The 7706-nt window shown below is 42.4% G+C and overlaps 1 long non-coding RNA gene across 1 annotated transcript; it reads left to right on the forward strand.

The window, feature by feature from the left end:
- The first annotated feature begins 2510 nt into the window (after positions 1 to 2510).
- On the forward strand, positions 2511 to 5138 carry LOC115775773 (uncharacterized). The gene is made up of 2 exons (XR_004019382.1): positions 2511 to 4051; positions 4335 to 5138. It is a non-coding gene; the product is annotated as an uncharacterized LOC115775773 (long non-coding RNA).
- The last annotated feature ends 2568 nt before the right edge of the window (positions 5139 to 7706 follow it).

Genomic DNA, 7706 nt, shown 5'->3' on the forward strand with positions numbered 1-7706 from the left:
ATTTCCTGTCTTTAGAACGTGAGGTGAGGAAGGAGCTTAAAACACGGTTAGCTACAAGCACAGAGCACATCGATAATCGGAAGAAGAAAGTACTAATTGGTGTTTTTAGGAGACAGGCTGAACGTTATGAGGAAGAACAGTCTAATCACCCAGCCAATCAGCTACAGGGTCTTCAGCTCCTACCCAAACTGGCAACCTCACTCACAAACCAGACCTTTTGTCATACACGTTCTACAAGAAGTACAGTACTGTGCAAAACCCTTGAGACACCCTCATTTTTTATATTCTGCTTCCAAGGAGCCAGACAATCCTGTAACTTTTAAAGTGGTCCTGAGAAATAGTTCTCCAGCTCTCTGAAGGACTTTCAGAGTTTGGCTTTAGACATTGGCAGCTTTTTTTTTTTTTTTTTTTTACTCATTTTCAGTCCAGTTCTCGTACCTGACCATTTTCAGAGTAATGTTTTTTTTGTTGTTGTTGTTTATTTGTTTGTTTGTTAAGCCATTTAACACTGACCTATCAATCATTCTTAAAAAAAGGTACCAAGGGATGAACAGATGTTGTGTCTGCATACGACACACAACTTAGCAAAGAACTCAAACTCGAGCTAGATTTATTGTAGAATGTAGGCACTTTGTTACTTAATAGACTGTTGCAAAAACACAATTTATTCTGATTTCTTTAGTCAAATCTATGAAAAATGCCAAAGATAACACAGTTTGATTGGCATAAAATTATATTTTTGCACCTGATTCCTAAAGACTATTAGTCAAAAGCTGTGCATATCTGGCCATGTGTCCTTATGTAGGACAAAAGAAGATGACTGGAAAAGCAGAGTACCAGTCCATTTACCATCTACTGTTTGCCAAAGCCTAAAAATTGTCTTAATGGATGGGTGGATGTCAAGAAGCCATTCTCATGAAAAACAGAGAGAAAGGCCAAAGTATGCCACGTTATACAACAACTGCACTGGAGTGATAATCCAAATGTAAAATCTTTGGTTAAAATCATAGTCAATATGCATGGAGGAGGTCAGGAGGGAGTTATAACAGTGAGTGTCTACAGCCATCTGTGAAACACAGTCATGGTTTGGGCCTGCATTTCAGCCAGCGGTGTTGGAGATCTTGTCAAAATTGATGGAACCCAGAAAAGTAGTATCAGATTTTAGGGGTGAAGATTTGGTGCTTTGTGGATCAGCTCAGTCAAAGGTGGAGGTCCTGGCAGTCAGACCCCCAGTTGACAAATCTGGCTATAGGAACATGGAACATCACCTCTCTGGTGGGGAAGAAGCCTGAGCTAGTGTGTGAAATAGAAGTACCGGCTAGACATAACCAGACCTGCCTCAACGCACAGCATGGTCCCTGGAGCGAGTCTCCTGGAGAGGGGCTAGTCTCTGTACCACTCTGGAGTTCCTCTCAGTGAGGGTAGGTCTACTTGTATCCCCCTTGGTTTGGTGCCTGTTTATTGGGCCTTTCCCAATTGCTGTAGCCAATGGCTGGTGCCTTTCATAGCAGTAACTCTCAAACTAGATGGTGGACACCAGAGGTGAAGGGAGCCATCTAGCTGCTTGAGGAGTCCTCTCAATCTTGACTGGCTTGTAGGACTCTGGAGACAGCTGATAGGCACTGATAGGCCAAACGGAGGGGGGGCTGGCCCACTGTTATGGGCTACTTGATTGAAGTAAATCCGCTTGGTACCTGCCAGGAACGGGTTTGTCTGGTTGAACTCTGCCAGGGCTGCCCTTTGTCACTGATTCTGTTGATAACGTTTATGGACAGAACTTCTCAGTGCAGCCACTAAGTGGGAATTTTGCTTTGGTGGCATCAGGATCACATCTCTGACCTTTGCTGAGGTTGTTCTGCTGGCTTCATCAGGTGGTTTGCAGCTGAGTGTGAAGTGGCTGGGATGAGAATCAGAATTTCAAAATCTGAGACTATGGTCCTCAGCTGGAAAACGGTGGAGTGCTCTCTCTGGGTCAGAGACGAGTTACTGTTTAAGCAGGAGTTTAAATATCTCGGGGTCTTGGGCTCAGGAGTGAGGGGAGAGTGGAGTGGGAGACTGACAGATTGCCGATTATTAGCTATGTTCTTACCCTCGTCTATGGCCATGAGCTCTGGATAGTGACCAAAATAATGAGAACGTGGATACAAGTGGCAGAACTGAGTTGAGGTGGTTTGGGCATCTGACAAGGATGTCTCCTGGACACCTCCTAGATGAGGTGTTTCCGGCACTAGAGCAGATCCAGGACACCCTGGAGAATGCTGGCTTGGGAACACCTCAGTGTCTCCCTGGATGAGCTGGAGATAGTGGCCAGGGAGAGGGAGGTCTGGGCATCTCTCATTAGACTGCTGCCCCCCTAAAGACTTTTACACAGTACTACAGGTCTGTGTAAAAGTCTTGAGCTCTAATTTCATAATTATATAATTTTATATATAATTTTTCTCCAGCATGAAGTTGGAGAGAAATTAGATCCCATTCACAAACCATATTGATTGGAAATGGTGCCTAGTGTTACAATCAATTAATATTTGTAAAATTCCTTTAAAACAGTAAAAACTCTCACAGAAAAAAGGGGGTACAGTAACACATTATATTACTGCATTACTGAAAAAGGTAGTGTAATTACAATAATGCTTTACTTTGGAACGTGTTACATCCAACACTGCACACACTGTAAACTCTGTGTGGTATTTCACTATACAAATAGAAAGCTTTTTGATTTGCAAGTCAAAGGTTGGACACACTCGCTGTACTCAGACTTTTGACTGTTAACTGTAACTTGGCATTTTTCTTGGCAACGGTTGATATGGTGATATTTGATAATAATTTCCAGACTCGTCTTTTCTCACCAGTTGAGTCCTTATTTATCCTGTTGAAAAATGTCCTTGATGAAATGACTTAAAACAGATCTTTGGGTTGAACCAACTTTAAAGGTTTAGGAGGGGGGAATTCCCTCAGCTGGAAGCTACCATCCAGTCTGTTGCCATCTGGAGGCTTCAGTGTCACAGCTGCAGCAGGCGGATCGTGTAGCCTATTTTTGGAACAGGCTGACCAATGTGATGATTTAATTAGCCCATTTTGATTATGAACAGAACATAATCAAAAGCAGAGGTTAATTAGCCCACTGATAATGCTCCTGAAGACTCTGATTGGCCACACCATCATTGAGTACCATGCTAGAAAGAACAAAGATTAAGTGAAATGTGTGGTACTTTCAGCTACTCTCTTATTTGCCAAAGGGGTCACCACAGCAGATGGATCCACATATTTGGTTTGACAGATTTTACACCAGATGTCTTTCCAGCCATAAACCTCCCATTTATCTGGTCCAGCACTAGGAGTGCACTGACCTGTGACCCTTCTGTGGCTGTGTCCGTGTCTCCTCCCAGTCTCAACCTGGGAATCCTTCACATGTAAGGTGAATGTGTTAAAAGTAAAGTAAGTGACAGCTGATATGTGGTGGCTGGGACTTCTGCTAACTGGGTTCAGTTTGGGAATTCAAACATTTCTGTCTTCTTGTGGTGGAAACATTTTCACTTTATCTGGAGCAATTTCCAAAATGCTTGAATCCATTTACTTGTATAGGGCAAAAAAGTTGGGCCAGAATGACAGAACTCAACATTTTCCAGCTAGTATGGTGCAACCCAACTGATGATTCTCTGAACTCTCCCAAAGTCATGTCCAGTACTGTGAGTACATTGCTCATTGCCCTCTTCTTCATTCTGCAGTACTTGTTTGACATGAATTATGTTTGCGCATGCAGGCCAGGAATACGTAGTGGCTGGGCTTTCCTGGGATCTCCCACTTTATCGTCATCTTAAGCGAACCTTTCTAAAAGGGGATATATTGTTACCACTGTCTTTATTGCTGCAATAATATCTGGAGCTTTAGTGTTTTTGTTTGAGTGCTGTTTGGGTGTCCTCCGTCTGGTTGGATGGAGACTGGTACCTCTGCCCAAAGATAAACATTTACATCAACCCGACTGGAATTCCTTGTAAGGAACAGCTGACCTGCAGGGAGACGCTCTTCGGAGAAAAAGTATAAGAATGCATCGGTAAGTGCAAACGCCCAGCAATCAAATATGGAATTGTAAATGAAAAATGGGTTGCTATATTTATAAATATATCCATATAAAATGTCATATATTCACCTTTGTTCATATTGGAAGATTTACAGTGTAGTTTGGAAAGATATGTGAACCTACTGCCCAGTGACATCAGCACAGACTGTTCACAGCAAACCTGCAGTGCAGTTAAACTGTTGTGTTTTGTCTTTGTTGTTCATGCTCTGCTACTCTCCTGTTCTCGCTCTTCTCTCTCCCCTCACCTCCAAATCAGTTGAAGCAGATGCCCGTCCCTTCCTGTTCTTCCTCACCACCGAGCGGTATTGTCATTGTTGTGAACTGGCACTGAAGTATGCATAGAAACAATAGCAGTGTGTACAAAAGCCTAGTCAATCCTCTCCCTGTGCCCCTGACTCTTATCTGTCCTCTATGTGCTCCGTTCCCCCCTCGCCGTACCACACATTCAGATGCCGCATCTCCTGACAAATCCTGGTTCTTGTATCTAAATGGCACCTTCTTGCTCCATTACTCAATGAGTGAAACATGAGCATCGTACATGCGTGTGTGTAATTAGCAGTGACATGACACACACGTGTGAAACAAGATTGAGAGCATGTGTTTCTGTTTACTTTCAACTGCAGGGCAGTTTTACTGCTACCACTGACAGTGTGGGACAGGCCGCCTTCTTTCATACTGATTTTTAAGTAATTTGATTGAAAGCACTGATGTAATGCTGCACAGTGTAAAGGAGAATCAGAGTTCGAGCGCTCTGACTGACAAAATTGCAAATTGTTCTGATGAGTTGTGAGATTCAGATGAGAAATGTAACAACACAATAACAAATATCTTTAATCGTGAAGTATGCACAGAAACAATGGCAGTGTGTAGAAAAACACAGAAAAGGCTGATGTGGGTGGTGAGATGCATTACTGGTTTGAGAACTGCATTAAGAGTGGTGAGGATGATGCTTCTGATGTGAGAACTGCACCAAAGTGATTGAGAAAAAACTGTAATTCCAGTGGTTATCTCATCTTTCTGCCATCAATACTGATTGTGTTCAATAAAGAAATGAAAGATTTTAAGTGTCCTTGTGTGTGTGTATATGTGTGTGTACGTGTATGTGCGCACTGTATAGATTTTGCATAATTAACTCACTGCAGCAGCAAATCTCACTTTTCTCTTCAACATATTCCTGGAGAAATTTGTTTGTTTGGAAGGTTACCCGTAAACAGTTGTAATTTTGAGAAGATCATAAAGGAATAATGACATAGTATTATAATTATGTTACAAGATAAGGTAGTTAAAGAAAAAAAAAAATTCTATGCTTTGTTGCTGGTGCAAAGAAGCCAAAACAGGTGGAACAGTTTCGCTTGCATGAGCCTGTCAGGCTGCTGGATTCTGGACGAGCTGCAGGACAGAGGCTGGCGGCTGATGCCCAAATAAAGGCAACGACCGAGCCTGGATGAAACGAAGGCAGGAATTACTTTCTCAATAACAGCACTAACGTCAGCATATATTTGTCTATCAAATGTGAAGCTGCTGCCAGTAATCACTCACAGGTTTTTTTTTTTTGCAAAGGGTGTTTTGAAATTTTCCAAATGGTAAAATTAAAGGGGGAGTGAGTCAGGAGGTCTGAATACTGTCACTTCTGATTTTAGTTTATTCCAGCTGAGGACGTTTAATGGTAAATGGACTCCTTATAACCACTTTCCTACTCGAGCACTCAAAGTGCTTTATACAACACGTTTGCATTCACACATTCATACACACCTTTTCTGCGTCTAAGTGCTTTCTATCATTCACACACTGATGAATACCTCAGGAGCAACTCAGGGTTCAGTATCTTGCCCAAGGATACTTTGGCATGCAGACTGGAGCAGCCAGGAATCAAACCACCAACCTTCTGATTAGTAGATGACCTGCTCTACCTCCTGAGCCACAGATTTTGTGTCAGCTCATCAAGGCTTTCAAAGGGGTTGTGGTATTGTTTTTGAGGGTGAGATAGATTTATGATCATCTGCATAACAGTGATTTTTTAAAAAATTGATCCTCATGGGAGTGTATGAAGCGAACACAGTACAGGACCAAGAAAGGACCCCAAGTGTTAGGGGAGCAGGTGATAGTGAAAAGCCAGCCAACCCGATGGAAAAGCTTCTGTCCATTAAATATGATTTAAAAGATTAACCCTTTCATGCATAGTGGTCACTACAGTGGACAGCTATTCAGAAGCTGAAAACAACTGAAACAGTCCCTGTGAGAAGACAGTGTTAATGATGCACACTTGGCCTGATGGTGTCAAAGACCCCTTTGAATAATAAGGTGTGAATAATGTCTATATCAGAAATAAAACAGACTCAAAGTGGTCAAAAATAGCAAACGGTTTAGGAGGAGCAGTGGAGCCACAGGCAGGGGGAGTGATATGAGACCGGATACCGGGAATCTTAACAAAAAACTAAGGAATTTTCACGTATAGCTGGACTGTCTAGAAGGTCAGTGGTGGGTGAGGATTGACAACAGTATTATTTATTGGCGTTAAATAAAGCATGTGGTCTGTGGCAGCTATTACAGATAATGTGTGGTGCATTCTCAGTTCTTGCTGCTCTAACAGCATCCTGGTAATTACACAGAGCTTCACTTAACGTGTCCATTACCTTTCAGCTCACCCACAAATCCTTGTGAGAGCCTGAGGGACACTGCTTAGCCACACATCCATTTTAACATGCTTCATTATAAGGTGGGCAACACGATCAAGAACATTTGAGCAGATGATCAGCAGTCAGCTGAAGATTAGTATTTTGATAAACAATAATAAAAAAAAAAAGTAATCATGGGTGAGTGGGAGCAAATAGTTAACAGATACCTGGGAATGTACAGCTGGAGTGGTGAAGGAGACTGGCAGGGTGGAGTTTGGTGTATATTCTGGACAGAGGAAAGAAGACGAGGACACTTGGTGGTGGAATGAGGAAGTACAGGAAAGTATTCAAAGGAAGAGGTTGGTAAAGGAAATGTGGGATATTCAGGGAGATGAAGAAAGTAGAAGTAGTGGGGGGGTTAGGCACATGGCAAAGGCAAATGGAAATGCTTCTAGTGAGTTGTATGGGAGACTCGACACTGAGAAAGGAGAAAAGAAGTATCAATCGGCTCGACACAGAGATCGAGCTGGAAAGAATGTGCATCAGGTCAGAGTGATTAAGGATACAGATGGAAATGTACAAGTGAAGAGAATGCGTTGAGAAGATGGAAGGAGTACAGTGGTGTGAAAAAAATATTTGCCTTGTCACACTTAAATGTTTCAGCTCAAAACTCATTGTAGACAAAGATAACCTGAGGAAACACAAAATGCAGTTTTTAAATGATGAGCTCATTTTCAGGGGAAAATAAGCCATCCAAACCTCTGTGTGAACAAGAAATTACCCTTGAACTGCGATTAACCTCATTGTTTGGAAAGTCACCGTCACACCCAGGCCTGATTACTGCCAGACCTGCTGAATCCAGAAATGAGCTAAAGAGAACCTGTCTGACAAAGCGAAGCAGGCTAAAAGATCTCAAACAGCAACACATCACGGCACGATCTAAAGAAGCAGTCGAGAAACAAAGTCACTGACATCTATCAGTCTGGAAAGGGTATCAAAACCAGGCTTTGGGG

The sequence above is a fragment of the Archocentrus centrarchus genome, unplaced genomic scaffold (genome assembly GCF_007364275.1).
Source record: "Archocentrus centrarchus isolate MPI-CPG fArcCen1 unplaced genomic scaffold, fArcCen1 scaffold_24_ctg1, whole genome shotgun sequence".
NCBI lineage: Eukaryota > Metazoa > Chordata > Actinopteri > Cichliformes > Cichlidae > Archocentrus > Archocentrus centrarchus.